The sequence below is a fragment of the Mustela nivalis genome (assembly GCF_964662115.1).
Source record: "Mustela nivalis genome assembly, chromosome: 6".
In the NCBI taxonomy this organism is placed as follows: Eukaryota; Metazoa; Chordata; class Mammalia; order Carnivora; family Mustelidae; genus Mustela; species Mustela nivalis.
This window is the reverse complement of record NC_139025.1, coordinates 110,552,357-110,570,798: the sequence shown is the minus strand read 5'-3', so window position 1 is coordinate 110,570,798 and position 18,442 is coordinate 110,552,357. Positions and strand designations below refer to the sequence as shown.

Here is an 18,442-nt window from a genome sequence, read left to right as displayed (position 1 = left end):
TTTCTGGTCTAGGTAAGAGTAGATAGGTTTCTAACCTATCCTTGAGTGGAATAGCTGAAATTATAAACAAAGAACTTGTCTTGTTTGTGCAAAGATCCTGGGTAGAGAGAAGTACATAGAAATCTAACAGCTTTTGAAAATAGAAGGAAATTGGAATCTAGGTCTTTCTTGTCTCCTTATTCAAGGATGAGTTTGACTTTATCTAAATTGAGATTACATAACTGCATTAAATATTCACCCATAAGCTATGATTCATAGATGTATTCCTATCAGTATACTGTTTGTAGAAATATCATGGATCTGGCCTAGAAGTGAGGAGAGATGTTCTTGGCTAAAAACTGACAGGATCTAAATTTGCATATCATTTGGCTTAGTAATTATAAATGTGCCTGCTACATAGGAATATTTCATTCTCCCCATTTATTTTTTTTTACTTCTATTAGCATATAATGTATTATTTGTCCCAGGGCTACAGGTCATTGTTGACCCCCATTCCTGGCATTCTGAAGGACATATATGATAGCGACAGCAGAAAAGGGGAAGAGAAATCATACACAGTGGGGCAGTACAGGAAAGGCATTTTACAATGTACCAAGACAGGAGCAGGGACTTGTGTTTATCAAATAAGCCCTAGCTACAACTGTCTTAGATCATTGCAATTCCTATACCGTAAAGTCAAAGTCAATTCACAGGTCTGTGAATTGGCTTATACATTTTAAAGCATTCACCATAGCACATACCCTCCCCAACGTCCATAACCCAACCACCCTCTCCCTACTCCCCTCCTCATTTACCCCCATTTAAACAAAGTAAAAAGACTATCTTGTAGCAGATGATGGTATTCCAACACAGCAAGTTATTCAGAGAAAAAATAAAAAGACCTGTAAATACCATTAAATATACATTTCCAAATACTAGCAGGACATCCAAACATATCTTTACTTGTAAAAGCTTCCTCCAGACATTTGCAAATCCTTTATGAGTATTAAAGAAAAAGATGAGAGTAAAGAAAAATTAAACAGTCTCAATCCAGGACTTGACCCATTATTTCGACAATGTTACCATTAACCTCAGTAGGTGAGCAACATCACCCAGTAAATAAATAATACAAGCAACTACACATTAGGGAAGAAGGGGACACAAATTATTCTTGTAAATAGAAAAGTGTTCTTCTCCAAGACCATTGTGGAATGACTCAAATGATATACCAGTTGTTTTGTTGTTGTTTTTTAATTTATGGAGACCATTCATTGATTGATTCATTTACTTCAAAGATGTTATTTGTTGCCCAAGCCTGTTTTAGGATCAGAATATGAGTGTTTATAACAATTTGTGGAAAGTAAACACTGGTTGTTAAATGACACAGTGTGTGATAAGTACCTCTTGTTTTATAGATACAAGGTAATAGGGAAAGGGCACAGTATAGAATATGTCATTTATAAAATATGGGCTATACTGTGACAATAGGAGTGGCTGTTTGGTTTGCTGAGTAAGATGTCAAACAATGTGAAAGCAGCCCCATAATGGGCACAACCATATGTGACTGCAGTGTTCAACCCAAGGCTCAATATGCTTCTTAATGACACCATGATCCTGGAAAATCTCCAAGAATTTGATACAAGTGTGAAATCCTGTAAAGTCTACTCCCATGCAGTGGTTGCTTTTTATACATACACAGAAGATGGTTTTAACAGACATTGAAGTCAAGGTCTTCTGTGTTCAAACAACAGGATACCACCACCTACCTGGGTAGAGTGAGAAGCAAAATGCCCAAAGGATATCGGTATGTGACAGCTCTTCTTACAATTACAACAGATTAAAGCTTGAGCACTGATCTTGTGGTTTTAAGCCTGGTGCTTTCCCCCAATACCTTAAGAATGACACTGACTCCTCACAAAACTCTCAAAGAATGTAGTGAAAATATTTTCCGAAAGTGGAAATGGAGGAGTGACGTAAGCTACATGGAAGATGGGATAGCTGTGAGCCCAACAGGTTGACAGAGGGAATTCTGCTCTTAACAACCCAAATGGGGGCATTTGGCTATGTCAGGGTGCCACCAAAGTCTGGGGCCTGGGACTAAAAGGCAGAAATACTAAAAGTGACAGTGCTGCTACCCCAGCCAGGGCTGTAAGGATGACAAATCAAGCGGCACACAAAGGACTTGATATTGGAATGTGCATTTCCAAGATCGCAAAACACACACAACACATTTTCATTTTTCACTTAGAAATAGAGTTAGGAGTTCTGCCAAGCCTTATCCTCCCTGAGCATGGAACATGTATGGTGAGACCTTAGACCAGCACAGACTGGCTCTCTCTTGCATCTCATCTGCTTTAAGTTTTGTGTATGTGTGCTGCCACACAGGAAAGGTGTTAATTTGTCAGGAGAAACACATCAAATCAAGAAGCAAACCACTGCACTTATGAAGTAGTGATGATGCTTCTTTCATTCCAAGAAAAATTTTAAGAGGGTAAAAGAACCTACAAATTACAAGCAAGATCTACTGAGGATCACTGTCCAAATAATAAAGACAATTAGATAATGATCCCAGAGTGGAAAATAACTAGGGAAGAAAGGAGCTCCCTTATCACTCCCTTTTTAAAAAATGAGAATGTGAGCACTCTGTATTTATTCACCCTTATAGAGAAAGTGTGTCCAGAATATATATCCCCTCCCTGTCTTTCCAGACCCAACCCTTGGCACACTAGGATATTGTTTTCCCTGTGTTTTGTAAGTATGATTTTTTTTTTACACTATATTGTAATCATTTCACCGATTTCTTCAGCAAAGGACAGGAACCATACTTTAACTTTTCTGCGATGAGAGAGGCTCGTACCCTCACAATTACAGGGTGGGGCCTTGAGAGCTCCCATCCCACATGCCCTACCCCAAAGGCTAAACTGAGCTGTTGGTTTGGTACACAGATGTCTACAATGGCGACTACAATGCACCAGGTATGGTTCCACTTTTCCCTTGTCCTGCCTGCCCCACCCCCTCACCTTGGGTTGGTCACATCACAGCACAGCTATTCTCAGCTCCCAGGAAGATGCTCCCCATGTACATGGCGGCTTACTAACACACATGGTTCCAACACTTCACAGCAGGCTTTCTTTTCCACAGTCTAACATCCACCCTACAATTTCCCCATGTTGGGTTCTAACAGCCTTGTTTCTAATAATTACCCCTCTGCCATCATCTCTCTACTCTCTTTTTCCCCTTTCTGGCTTTCTTGTGTCTTGTCTCCAGGTACTTTTCCCAAATTCCAGTTTATGAGTGCAGCAACTGACCTCACATCGATAATGCCGGGCAATGAATGCACAGTTTTTGGTAACACGGTGAGCTGCCATGTTAACTTCAAGGTATTAGACCCTCCTTAGTAAACACAAGAGCTGCTGTGTCCTCAAGAACTTCTACTTTTCCAATAAGGAAAAGAGCTTTCTTCTATCTATTCCTGGAAATACAGCCATTTCAGAAATACAAATGCTTCTCAATACGTGTTAGTTTTGGTTTTCCCATAAAATTAATGAATAGGCAGCATACTGGTACAAGCTGGTCCTGAGTTTAAAACATCTGTAGAGGCCCCTGGGTGGCTCAGTCAATTAAGTCTGACTCTTAATCTCACCTTAGGTTTTGACCTCAGGCTCATGAGTTCCAGAAAAAAAAAAAAAAAAAAAGGCAAAACACCAGTAAATATTTCTACCATACAACAACCTTTGAGAGAGAGAAAGAATGCATGAGCAGGGTAGAGAGCAGAGGGAGAGGGACAAGCAGGCTCGCTGCTGAGCTCAATCCCAGGACCCTGAGATCATGACCTGAGGCAAAATCAAGAGTGGGCCGCTTAACCAACTGAGCAACCCAGGCACCCCACAACGTAGTCCTTTCAAAAACACTGAAATACGTCTGCTCTGTAAGGGAGACCATCAACAAAATGAAACAGCAACCTACTAAATGGAGAAATTATTTGCAAGTCATATATACCTGATAAGAGGTTGATATCCAAAACACATGAATAAGTCATACAACTCAACACTGGAGAAAAACAACCTGATTTAAAAATGGGCAGAGGACCTGAATAGACATTTTTCCAAAGAAGACTTACAGAGAGTCAACAGATACATGAAAAGACGCCCAACATCACTTATCATCAAGAAAAGGCTAATCAGAACCACAATGAGGTATCACCTCATACCTGCTGAATGGCTATTATCAAAAAGACAAAAGATAACTTGATGAAGATGTGGAGAAAAGCCAGCCTTCCTAGACTATTGGGTAGGAATGTAAATTGGTACAACCACTGTGTAAAACAGTACTGAGTTTCCTCAAAAAATTAAAAAATAGAACAACCATATAACCCAGTAATTCCACTTCTGGCATTTGTCAAAGAAAATGAAAAAACTAACTCAAAAAAATATGTGTACCCCATGTGAATTGCAGCATTATTTACAACAGTTAAGATAAGGAAAAAACTGGGGGCGCCTGGGTGGCTCAGTGGGTTAAAGACTCTGCCTTCGGCTCAGGTCATGATCCCAGGGTCCTGGGATTGAGCCCCAAATCTGGGCTCTCTGCTGAGCAGGGAACCTGCTTCCCCTCTCTCTCTCTGCCTACTTGTGATCTCTCTCTCTGTCAAATAAATAAATAAAATCTTTAAAAAAAAAAAAAGATAAGGAAACAACCTAAATATCCACCAACAGGTGAATGATAAAGAAAATGGGATAGATACATACACACACACACACACCCATAAAAAAGGAAATCTTGAGTGTCTGAATGGCTCAGTGGGTTAAGCCTCTGCCTTCAGCTCAGGTCATGATCTCAGTCCTGGAATGGAGCCCAGCTTCAGGGTCTCTGCTCAGCGGGGAGCCTGCTTCCCCCACTCTCTCTGCCTGCCTGTCTTCTACTTGTGATCTGTCTGTCAAATAAATAAATAAAATCTTTGGAAAAAAAAAAAAAGGAAATCTTGCCATTTGTGACAACATGAATGGACCTTGAGGATATTATGCTAAGTAAAATAAGTCAGACAGGGAAAAACAAATACCATATGATCTCACTTATATGTGGAATGCTAAGAGAGTAAATCTTAAAAATTCTCATCACACAAAAAGTCCTGTATGTGTGGTGACAGATGTTAACAAGACTTACTGTAGTGGTCATTTTGCAATATATGCAAATATTGAATCACCTTGTAGACCTGAAACTGATACATTGTATTCATATTACATTGTATTATACCTTGATTTAAATAAAATGTAAGATTTTTTTAAAGTTTGTATTTATTTATTTAGTTGTCAGAGAGAGAGCATGCACGCACAAACTTGGGGAGCAGCAGGCAGAGGGAGAAACAGGCTCCCCATTGAGCAAGGAGCCCAAGGGGGGACTCAATCCCAGAGCCCTGGGATCATGACCTGAGCCTAAGGCAAATGTTTAACTGACGGAGCCAACCAGGCATCCCAGAAATATAAGAATTAAAAAAAAAAAAATTAAAATAGGCTCAGAATATCAAACTATTTCCTGATGCTTTAGTACCACTAAAACAATGACACTAGGATTCTTAGCCCGACCTATTAGGTGTCAGTAAGGTACAGACAGCTGGCTGTAGGTCTTTTTGGTCCCCCACAGGTCTGCTCTCTCAGCAATGTATTTATAACCTGTTGAATGGCTCCCTAAATGGTATCGTATTCTTTAATAGCTGAATCAAAAGGAAAGAAAAGAAACTCACCTAATGGATAAGGTCTAATGAGATGTACTTCTTACTGATTCTCAGGAAGTCTTTCCTTGTTACTCCTGTTCAGTATGCAGTCTTGGAATGGACTGTTTGCACTTGTGTCAGCAGCTGTTTATAGAATAGGGTGTGCCTTGGATTTACTTATGCAAAAGGACTGAGAACTACAACCATCCAGTTGATTTCTAAATCAACCTGTCTGATCACAGTTGGCTGTTGAGCTATTGCTGTTGGTTTCTAATTTTACTGCATTTTGGTCAGTAAATGTGATCTGCTAAGTAACAAGTAACAGATTTGTTAAGTTTCATAAATGTTCCATTATTTTTTTAAAAGATTCGTATACCCTGTTATACAAAGGATTATATACATGCTAGGTCTAGCTAGTTAATTGTGTTTTTCAATCTGATACAACTTTATGTTTTGCTCTTTTATCTGTTCTTTTCTGAGAAAAGTGTATTAAGAAATGGGATCATATTTATTTTTAAAAGGTAATGTCTAAAAAAGATAAACATGAAGCATCATAAAAGAACAAGGCATTGCAGTCCCTACTCAGAGAGGTATTAAATCTGTGGTCTTCATTTTGTGTTCCGTAGAACTCTGAGATCCATGGAGGTACTTTAAGAGTTATCTAAACTTGTATTCAAATGTCTGTTTTCACCTTATTGTTATTTTTTTGAATGGAATAAAAACTCTTACAGTCAAATGATTTACATTCCAGATTTAGAGACCTCCAAAGTGTTCACGTATGCTGCTTGGCTATTATTTGCTTCTGCCCTTACAGTACATATGTTATTTGAAATTTCTATAAATGTGTCATTAATTTAGGAAGCTGTACTTTGCACTAGGCTTTTTTCTCTTTCTTTCTCTTTTTTAAAAAATTCAGAGTGGATTCATGTGTCCACTCTCGTGAAATTATTTAAAGAAGCATATGCCAGCCATACTCAACACGTGACAGCAAGGCTCAGGCACATGCATTCAGCACGTTTGCTTTCATCCTCTTAGGTCAGTTGAGCAATAAGAAACGGACACAATATTTTACATCAAAATACTCAATTATAAAAATAAAAAGCAGAATATAACTGCAGTAAAATTCAGTTCTGTATCAGAACATAAAATAAACATTCACTTATAGACCGCTGTAGAGATGATTTTATATTTGGGGAGCTTCTTGTTTGACTTCTATAAATATGATAGAGCTAGTCTAAGTTTGGGTTACTTCTTGTCTATAGCAAATCAATATCTTCACAGCCAGCTGGATATTCCTGCACAGGGTCTCAGAAAGCCTACATAAGTCACTATAGCAAACCTTTCACTGCCTCAGAAAACTGTGATCCAGCTAGTAGCAAACTTTCTTTAGCAAATTTTTTCAAATGAACTCTTACATGGCACTCCAACATAAAAAAAGCAATGAGAGTAGAACCTTCTGGTGAAAGAGGAAGATGAGACCTGACCTCCAAGGCCTGTGGCCCAATAAGGACTAACAAGAGCTCCTTTGTACACATTTGGAAGCCAATAAGGAAAGCTCTACCTTCAACTCTACCCGAATCATCTCATTTGCCTTTGTACCCAAACACTTCCTGTCTGCCTAATCATCTTAGACTGACAACCCACTTGGAAAGCCTGCCAGGCTTTTCTAACAAACATTTCCTAAAGATGCCATCTCTCAGATCTCCCCCATTTACCATAATCTTAGGAGTCCTCTCACCAGCAGGGAAAACCCGAAATGTATTGGGTGTCCCTGGTGAGCACTCCAAGAAGGGCTACCTAAAGCATGAGAGAGGAAGATAAGCCTATAAGAAAGAATCGTGGAGACAGTGCTCATTGGGTCACTCACAGGAAAGGAAGAGCTCTGGGTCTAAGTATAAAGAGTCCTGGAAAAGTCCAGATCAAACCAAGAGGAAGCACTGCCCCCCCCCCACACCCCACCTTGGGACAGGAACCAGTGTCCTTGAAAATGGAACCTGGCAGAAGGATGTTTATACCAGCTACACTGGTGATCCTTTCCTAACGAGTCTAAATGGAAACATTAAGGCCATCAGAAAATATATCCAGATTAGTCTCATTAGACTCAAGAAGCTATACTTGGGGTGGAACCCTCAAAAGTCAAGATATGTTTTGAAAACAGAATGAAACACTGATATAGCAAACTTAAGACAACTGAGAATATATTATTTTGCACTATGGCCAAAGCCACTACATACTAAATTATAATCAGAATAACATTAAGAGGCACAAAGTTGTTGTTGTTTTTTTTAATACTGATGTGAGAAAAACTGAAAATTCTCTCCACTAACCTGATTTTTTTTTCTATGAATTCAGGAGAAATTGCTAGTATTACATTTTATCCACAGAACCCCTTGTTCCAGCTAATGGCTATGTCATGAGGAATGCTTTTATACAAAAGCATTGCTACTTAAAACTATTAGGGAGTTCCAGGGAAGCAGAAAGGGGCATGAGAAAATAGGAAAAGAGCAGCCTCTGGTGTTCCCACCAGAGCAGACAGCCTCATGTGAAGGTGACACAGAACCAATTCCAGACACAAAGGGTTAAATACAAAAGGAGGATCCCAGGCAAGGGGTCAAAGTCACATCAAAGTCAAACACTAACAAGGTAAGGAACAGATCAAAAAGGGGAGAAGTGGCTCATGGATGGTGGGAGAGTGCTCCAGGAATTCAAGAGAACACCTAGCCATACAGACTGGACAGACCTTTTAGCTTGTTACAGACAGCAAGGAGCAAGACCTAGAAGAGGCCCTTAGTGGCTGCTTCTTTATCAAAAACCACAGAGATTCTCTTACCTTCTAAGCCAGGGCAATTTTTTCCAACCACTTGCTCTCCTGTTAGCCTATCCAATCACAGAGGCTCCCTAACTGTTCCAACCAGATTCCTTCACGAAGTTTCCTCCTCCTGCCCTGGGCAGATGAAACCCAAGCGTCCAGGTTAGCATTTGGTTCCCCAAAACCATTCATGCCCTTGTCATTAGCCAAGCCTGAGATGAGGACACCTGTGAGAACCAAGCTCCTGTTTCCTGAATGACATTTTAAAGCAAGAGTCTAAGTGTACAGGGTCTAAAGTGAGTGGGCACGATGGCCACTCAGAAAGAACCTAGAAAGCCTTGTTTTAAAAGGAGCAGATAAAGAAATCTCAATATAGATTTACTAACACAAAATAAAAATTTTGACAGCAAGAGAACAAGGTAAGAGGGTAAAGAAAATTACAGACAAGAGGAGCATGAAGCACAGGACAGACCACCGCAAGGATGTAGGAATCCATGAGTTTATAAGAAACTGATAAGCAATGACTTCGGATATCTTGTTTGAGTGGTTGGAGGACATTAAAGAAATAATATTAAGTTTTTTATTGAGGATGAAATGAGACTCTATATATGAGAGGTGACTGTAAAGTAGTAAGAAAAGCTTTTATAAGTCACACATGAAAAATCAATCCCAGAATTCTACAAACAGGTTTTAATAAGACCACTTCCTGAAATATAAAGTTAGCTCCACATACCAACAAATTTGATTGTAAAAGTTTGTAAGCTGAATATTTTGACCTCACGAATTACCTTTCCATTAAAAAAAAATTATCAAATGGTATCCTTTTTAAATTAGAACTTTTCCATATATATTTGCTTATCACACAAAAATACAATTGCTATATAGCTATCAAGCATTAAAAATAAACTAAAACTAACAATTGACCCCAATGATACTAATCAATTTTTAAGGAGAAATCACCTTAAAAATTTCAATATGAATGTCCCAGAAAAGGTTTTACATATTCACATTTCAGATTCCACTGCATAGAAATTACAATTTTTAAATAATTGAAATAATTTCCCTTATTTTTCCCTAATTTCCCTTATTTTAAATAACTGAAATAATTTCCCTTAATTGCTGGTGCCTCGAAGTAGTGGAGATACATGCTCCTTCAGCTGCTGCAAAATAATTCTAAACTGTGAACATTTTGACACCGGAAGGAACAGATATTAAAGCCCTATTACCACTAATCTAAAAGGACTTAATCTTATGTTCTCTGCAGAAGACAGAAGCTCATAAAAGAACACATGTAGGCTTTTACTATTAGAAAATTGGACATTTTTCATGTCCATTCTAGCAAAGAGGTTTTTCATTTTGTCCAGATGCAAAATGTTTAAGAACTCAGGAGATGCAGTGTGGGGCCTGTAGTCAGTGGATTTTTTGTGATCCTTTCAGAAAAAGGAAATATAGTTTGGAAGTATAGTTTAGTTGTCAAAGTACTGACATTTTTAAAGCATCTCACTAATATTCATGAGTCAAATACCTAAGAATACATACAACGGGGCACCGGGGTGGCTCAGTGGGTTAAAGCCTCTGCCTTCGGCTCCGGTCATGATCCCAAGGTCATGATCCCAAGGTCCTGGGATCTCAGAGTCCTGGGATCGAGCCCCACATCGGGCTGTCTGCTCAGCAGGGAGCCTGCTTCCCCCTCTCTCTCTGCCTGCCTCTCAGCCTACTTGTGATCTCTATCTGTCAAATAAATAAATAAAATCTTAAAAAAAAAAAAAAAAGAATACGTACAACAAGGCAGTGCCAGAAACATCCACAGATTGGGTCGCCACAACACATCTCCATGCACAGATGACATGCATAATTTTTTGGGTTCCCTGCTCTTCTGACACCAGGGCTCCCTATTGATTGCCATAGTAGGGAAAAAGGAAGGCAAGTTGTTTCAAAGGAAACATCCTTACCTATTTATGTTCCTTCTCTCACAGCCTCAGTAGTTAACAGAATAACCATAAATTAAGCCAAATGTTCCTCTACCGACTCCACTCCCACCCTGGAAGCCTGTCTTCATAAGCCACATCCGACTCTGGATATCCCTTCAACCAGCATTTTCTCACTAAGTATGAGTACTTCATCTTTCTTAACTTACAGGAGTATTGTGCTGCTTTGAAGTACTCCTCTTCCTTCCCACCAACGTGTCTCAACTCTCCAGTAAACTTGCACATTTCCTGAAGACTGTCTTCTTGTGTGTTGCCTGTCCCCCACCCCACATCACCAGACTGTCATTCAACTGCTAATTGTGTTTACCATCTGGCTTTCTCTAACAGCCTCTTCCTTCCTCTGGTTCCCTCTGTTCCTTGCTGATTTCACTCAGGAGTGACCCAAAAGAGCATCTTGGGGCTCCACTGATAGATGTTCTTTTTTGGTAAATTAAAGTGTATTTGTGTTCAACTCAACACATTTGGATAAGCAATTTATATGTTGCCCATTACTATGCTAGCAACTATGAAGAGCATAAAAGAAATATGTGACGCGGCTGCTCCCCTCGGTAAGCTGATCACTGGGATGAGGAAACAAAATGAACTAATTTTCAACAAAGGACAAATAAGATAATCAGGAAGCAAAATGTCTAGTATGCCATGCAGACCACCCAGCACAGGACATTAAAAGTGCAAAGGACTTGAAATCAGAAGACCTGAACTCTGTCACTTACTTCCTAGCTGTGTGACCTATGGCAAGTCACATAACCTCTCCCAGGCTGTGTCCTCAATATGGGAATATTTATCTAGCAAAGCTACTGGAAGGACTAAAGAATACATTATGTGAGCAAACTGCTGGGTACCTGGAAGACGGTGTTTTGACAAGACAAATAGACCCTGGGAGGTCAGAAAGAGGGAGCTATCTGACCAAGCCTGCAAGCAAGAGCCAGAGTCTGAGCTGAGTACCTTCCAGCCCAAGAAGAATTTAGCAGGGTGGTCAGGAATAGAAAGAAAGAAAAAGCATGTTTGGTGCACAGGCATGTTTTGATTTCAATCTAACAAGCACTGAGAAGCCCTGTCAACTATTTCGAAGGCTACAAATATGATGAAGAAATAATCCTTCCCCTAAAAGTTTAGTCAGAGAAACATAAGACAAGAAACTATAAATTCAAAGGAATGCTTATACGGTCCCATGGCAAGTTGAAGAGGGCTGGACGACTAACCCATCAGTGTGTGGGTTTCAAGTTCCGGCTCTGCAACCCACCATGGGTCATTCATTATCCCTCTCCAGGACTGTTTCCTCAAAAATGAAATAAGAGGTTTCCACTTCATGGTATCTTTCCTAGAAAACATTCTATTCTCTGATTCTAGGTTCAGAGTCCAGGGTTTAACCATGTGAAAATTAAATGGGGTCATGGCGGCAGCAATCCCTTGTATCTCCTCTCACTCCGTAAAGATGAGAGCCTAGACAAGGGCACCAGCAGTGGGAATGATGTGGAAGGAATCCAACAGATGATAATTTTAAAAATAATAGAATGCAGTGCCACAGTGGGTAGAAGAGAAAGAAGCAAAGACAAAGAGCTCCAAAAAATAGAACTGGGTGAGACACCTGGGTGGCTCAGTTGATTAAACATACAACTTCTGTCTTCATAAGCCACATCCGACTCAGCTCAGGTCATGATCTCAGGATCCGGAGATCGGGCGCCACATTGGGCTCTGCAACAGCTCGGAGTCTGCTTTTCCTTTCCCTTTCTCCTTACCACCCTCACTCACTTTCTCATAAATAAATAAAGTCTTTTAAAAAAGAATAAAACTGAGCGACCAGACAGCAAAGGGGTGTTGCAGTCAGCAACAGACCATTGAAGTGGGGGAAGGGAAATAGTTGGAGTGGACAGAAGGTTTTCATGTTGGGCATCAGGTCTTTGGAGGGGAAAGATGATGAGACCAGATTAGGACAGGTGGCGTGTTAAATGGTCAGCAAAGACACAACACAGAGAAATGCCTAAAACTACCTACAGTCCCATGGCCCCACATTTATCTCTGTCCTTGGGATAGACACAGAAGGGTCAATGGTGAAAGGTGAAAAAAGAAGGCCCTGACTATAGCCACCACAGAAGAGGAAACACACAAGACCAAGGATCACAGCAGGGATTCTCGGCCAAACTCTAAATTACATGGGACATGATGGGCAGTCCCTGCTGTTTTTTTTTTTTTTTAAGATTTTATTAATTTATTTGACAGAGATCAGAAGTAGGCAGAGAGAGAGAGGAGGAAAAAGGCTCCCCACAGAGCAGAGAGCCCGATGTGGGGCTCGATCTCAGGACCCCGGGATCATGACCTGAGCCGGAGGCAGAGGCTTTAACCCACTGAGCCACCCAGGCGCCCCAGTCCCTGCTGTTCTGACAAAATTTTGTTTGCATTCCTCGGTTGTAAGGTAGTTTATCTGGGAACGAGTAAAAGGGAAATGTCAGGAAGAGAGCTGGATGTCCCTTTGCCTCCACAGCATTCTCTCCTTTGGGAAGCCGACATTAAACCACTCACTCAGTTTCAAAACTCAGACCCTTGTCCATCATCATATACCACACACATAAGTGGGTTGTTGATGAAAACACACACTGACCAGGAGTAATACCATTTTCATTCAGCCTCTTTCTCTACCTCTCTTTGACTTGAAAGAATGACCACTTATAGCACTGATATTAAGAAATGACATGTCAAAACCCTTCTCTAATTATTTAATGCCTGTGGGTTTTCAGAGGAAAATTAGCAGAACTAAAGCATGTGCCCCCATGTTTTTGTTCTCATTTAAAACTACACTGCTATAAATATGCATGTGCAGGTCTCCTGATGTCTGCCAGCATGATTGTCTCTTGAAAATTGCCTCCTAGCCTTTTTCCTGCTATTTGTATGACAACCTAGACCAAATATTCATGATCAAAGGCAACAGATTTGGGGGCCGCACTATGCCAGACCCTACCCACCCACCCTGGTGGGAGGAGGAGTTCTAAACCAACTCACGGCATAGGGAAGAGGAAGCTCTGCACTAGGATAGGTACCAAAGAGTGAAATTCCTGGAGCATAGGTATGTACCTGCTCAATAATACAAGATAATGCCAAATAGTTGATGGATATAGTTGTTTTATACCGCCAGCTACACTTCTACCAAGATCTGGTGTTTGTTGTCCGACTTCTCAAAATGGTAACACATCAGTGATCTAAATTAGTATTTCTCTGATTGCTAATGTAGTTGAGTGTATTTAATGTGTTGGCCATTCAATTTCTTCTTATGGAAACACATGCCTACCCTTTCCCTATTTTTCTATTGTGTTATCTTTTTCTTATGGATATGCAGGAGTTCTTAATAAATTCTGGATACTAGTCCTTTGTCAGTTACAGATGTTGCAAATATCTGCTTCCTGTTTGTAGTTCATCTTTTCACTTTTTTTCCTTTTTTTTTTTTTAAAGATTTTATTTATTTATTTGACAGAGAGAGACACCAGTGAGAGAGGGAACACAAGCAGGGGGAGTGGGAGAGAGAAAAGCAGGCTTCCCACCGAGCAGGGAGCCTGATCCATGGATCCCAGGACCCTGGGATAATGACCTGAGCCTAAGGCAGATGCTTAATGCCTGAGCCACCCAGGCACCCCATCTTTTCACTTTTTTAATGGTTCTTAATATTCAAGTACCAAAAGAAATCCTTCTTTACCGAAAGTGATAAAGATGGAGGCTTTTTATATGTTGCCCATTACTATGCTAGCAACTATGAAGGGCATGAAAGAAATATGTGACGCAGCTGCTCCCCTCAGTAAGCTGGTCACTGGGATGAGGAAACAAAATGAACTAATTTTCAACAAAGGACAAATAAGATCATCAGGAAGCAAAATGTCTAGTATGCCATGCAGACCACCCAGCACAGGACATTAAAAGTGCAAAGGACTTGAAATCAGAAGACCTGAACTACAATATTTTTGAAATAATATTTCCTATATTATTTTCCTAAATGTTACCTTTCACATTTAAGTCTTTAATCCACTGGAAATTTTTTAAGGTGTATGTAGGGATCCAATTTCATTATTTTTTTTTTTCCCTGAAGGATATCTAATTGTCCTAGTACCATTCATTGAAAAAAATTATTCTTTCCCTAGAGATTCACTATACATGGGCAGATCTGTTTCAGGGCTCTCTCTTTTGTTCCTGGTCATTTTTACTATCCCTGGGCCAATGTCATAAGGCTTTAGTTACTATGACTTCATTATACAGGTCTTGCTCAACTTACAGTGGGGTTAGGTCCTGATAAACCCATCTAAAATTAAAATATCTTAAGTCAAAAATGTACTTAATACACCTAATCTACTGAACTTCAAAGCTTAGCCTAGGTTCTCTTAAAAAAAGTGTTCAGAATACTTGTATTAGGCTATAGTTGGAGAAAATCATCCAACACAAAGCCTATTTTATAATAAAGTATTGAATTTCTCAGGTAATTGATTGAATACTGTACTGAAAGTGAAAAAGAGAGGTTGTCTGGGTACAGAATGGTTTTAAGTGTACGGGTTGTTTACCCTATGATCATGTGGCCAACCGGGAGCTGATGCTCCCTCTGGCTACCCAGCATCACAAGGGAGCATCCTACCATATTGCTAGACTGGAAAAAGATCAAAATCCAATATTCGCAGTGCAGTTTCAACTGAATGTATATCGCTTCCACACCTCCAAGTCAAAAACTCTTAGGTCAAATCATCCTAAGTCAGGGACGATCCATATAACTTTGTATCTGAGAAGACCAGCCTCCCTGACCTTATTGGGGGCAATCTTAACCTCCCATACTTCCATCTAAGTTCCTCAAAAACCATACGGTGATTTTGGCTGTCACTGCATGAAAATCTATGGATCAAACTGAGAAGACTGACATATTCATGATCTTGAACCTACATGTGCAAGTACAGTTATCTCTCAACACTTATTTAGGTCTTCTTTAATGACTTTAAAAGTGTTATCAATAAATAAATTCTCTTCATAAGGACTTTGTACATCTTCAGACTTACTGATAGTTTATATGTTTGTAACTTATGGGACAGCTTTTAAATATATACATATGTCTTCTATTACTTAGCCACACTTTTTCTAACAATTTGTTAACATAGATGAAAATAATTGTATTTTGCTTTTTTCTTTTCTAAACTTTCTACTTTTTTATTTATATTCTTGTCTTACTGTGCCAGTTAGGACCTCCAAAAGAATTTAATAGACAGTCTTGTCTTGATTCTAACATTTCGCCCTCAAGAATAACATCTGCTTTAGATTTTTGGTAGACATTTTTTGAGGGGGTTAAGGAAGTTCTCCATCTATTCTTAGTTTTCTAAGAATGAGTATGATGCACGGGTATCAGTTTTGTCAAATTTTGCTTTGGCTTCTATTGAGAAAATTATGTCATTTTTCTCCTTCAGTGTGTTAGCTAACAAGCTTTTACATTTATTCTGCCTTTGATCTTTAGCTTTCTGGTCTCCTTTTTTCTTCTCTAATTCTCTTAACTGCTATTCTTTTATTTATTTATTTATTCATTTATTTATTTATTTATTTATTTTACTTATTTGACAGAGAGAGAGATCACGAGTGGGTAGAGAGGCAGGCAGAGAGAGGGCGAAGCAGGCTCCCTGCTGAGCAGAGAGCCTGATGCAGTGCTCCATCCCAGGACCCTGAGATCATGACCTGAGCTGAAGGCAGAGGCTTAAGCCGCTGAGCCACCCAGGTGCCCCTTAACATCTATTCTTGATTTATACTTTCTACCCAAGACTTTTCTTTCAAAGTCATTCTGTTTCTTCCTGGTCATTCCTGGAGTGGGGAAGGCTATAGTTCTGAGAGTCATTCATACATATTTGAATGAATAAAAAAAAATGATGAAATGTCTAATAAGTGCCAGGTGTTTGAGGTGATTACCCAAAACTAATCTTTAAATATAACACAATACATTTATATAGGTTGCTCTTTTTTGGAGCTAAATAAAAAAAGGTTACTTGAGATCCAGTCTCTTAGAGGCAGAATTATCATAGCAAGTTTTTCAACTGAAGTAGTGTTCCACCCCCTAGAGAAATATCAGAAAGTCATTAAGCTATCTTTTGAATTTTCTTTTCAAAATTATTTTTGACTATAAGTACTAGAGCTCAAGTTCCCCCATTACAGCACCTAGCAATTGGAGGCAACAGATTTCAAAAATAAGCGATTTGGAAAGATGCAAAGTACTGTTTATACACATTCTGTAATTTAACATTATCAGTCAGAAGAGTCAGTCCATACCTCAAAACTTGGTTCAGAACCTCAACCCAAACCTGACCAGCCACAATGATGATTTAATTTGTACAAACAATCCAGAGACAGAGGGAAAAATATAGGCATTTCCTTTTGTTTAAAGCAGGGTGAACAAGTCTGATTTTTGCCATGCTGCATCGGGTGTGTGGGGGGGTGTTACAGCTCTGGAAAAGTCTGGTTCTTTCATAGGTTCTGTCTTAATCAGGGATTATATGTTTGTTTATTCATTTAATAGGTGAGTACCCACAACACACTGTGCAAGATGATAAAATGCAAATAAGACAGCTAAAGCACCTGTCCTCACAGAGTTAACCATCTAATGGAGGTCTCAGAGCACTGACACAAGATGCCAAGAGTACCTATAGCAGGCATAATGAAAGGATCCCTTGAGATTAACACCTAACCTAATATGGTCAGGTGGGTGAGAGGAGGTTTCTGAGAAGTGGATGAGGAGGTTTGCTGACTTGGGATACAGAAGATCTCTAAGTACTTTGCAGTCCTAAACAGTAGGTGTAAGGCTAGCATTCTGTGGGGGAAAACACTCCATAGTCCGATGGTGTAGACCAGGAGAGGGGAAAAAAGGCTGAAAGATCCAGACCCCCATGCACACACTCCCCCCATCTGACCCCACTGCCCATAAACATAGGCAACCCAGGAAGCTACAGTTTAAAAAAAGAAAGAAAGAAAGAAAATCAAGATCCTCACCAGATACTTGGAAAAATGACTGAAGATGAGTATGAAATGTTATACTCTAGGCTCTACCCAATCTGCCTTCTCCCCTCTACAAGCGAAAGTGTGAACTTATTACTTTATAAAAGGTGACAACATCTTAATTTTAAAATTAAAGAAATTGAAACCACATTTTCTAAACTCTACAAATTCCAAATTCTAATTATTTAGGATGTACTTTAAGAAAAAAAAAAATTCCCAATTTTTTTCATTGGTCTATGCAATTATCCTGAAATCTGTTTCATTTAATTCCATTAAATGCATCTATTTGACCAAGGATGTCAGACAAGTTGTATTCTAGAAGTGAAAAGGGACACTTACAAAAGAAATAGAAATCAGCCAGCAACTCTGTAACAAGGCTCTAGAATCTTTAGTTCTTAGAAAAACAAATTAAACCTCACAGGTGTTTATAGCATTGGAGTCTATATCCAACTCTAAAGGACCTACAGCCCCTGCCTGCAGTAAGTTTTACAGCAGCTTTAAAAAAAAAAAAAAAAGTACATTTTTATTTTTTTATTTCCACAAACCTTTAATTACTTTTAAACACTTTTAGTAACTATTAAGAACTTAAAAATAGATTTTTGAGCTAGTCTAAGCAGAATATTTAAATTGTTTTAGAGGAAAATAAACTTGGCTCAACTGACAAATGCAAAATGACAAAAATTCTACAGCGTAGGATGATGTTGGGAAGGGTAGTACTGCCTGGGACAGGTTTGGAAGTACTTCTCAAGAAACCTACACCAAATATCCCTCAATGAAAAATGACATACACACACCAACACAAAAAGTGTTAATAATCTCAAATCGAGTTTGTTAAGTAGACTGGCCTAGGACAATGATCAAAAGACACACCAGCAGAGCTTGAACAGTGGAGAGAGAGCCTGTTTTTTTGTTGTTTTGTTGTTGTTGTTCTTGTGGGGTTTTGGGGGGGGGTTTTGTTTGTTTGCT

General features: G+C 39.3%; 1 protein-coding gene across 3 annotated transcripts in view; it reads right to left on the bottom strand.

Moving 5' to 3' along the window:
- The window catches only part of RAB27A (RAB27A, member RAS oncogene family), an 80,611-nt gene that overhangs the window by 37,873 nt on the left and 24,296 nt on the right, over positions 1-18,442 (bottom strand). The window contains exon 1 of one of the 3 annotated variants that reach the window (XM_082733847.1): positions 5,717-5,810. The exons of the other annotated variants lie outside the window; for them this stretch is intronic. The gene's annotated coding sequence lies outside the window, so the exon portion shown is untranslated. Of the gene's footprint in view, positions 1-5,716; positions 5,811-18,442 lie in introns of those variants that run through there. 3 annotated transcript variants of the gene reach the window in all.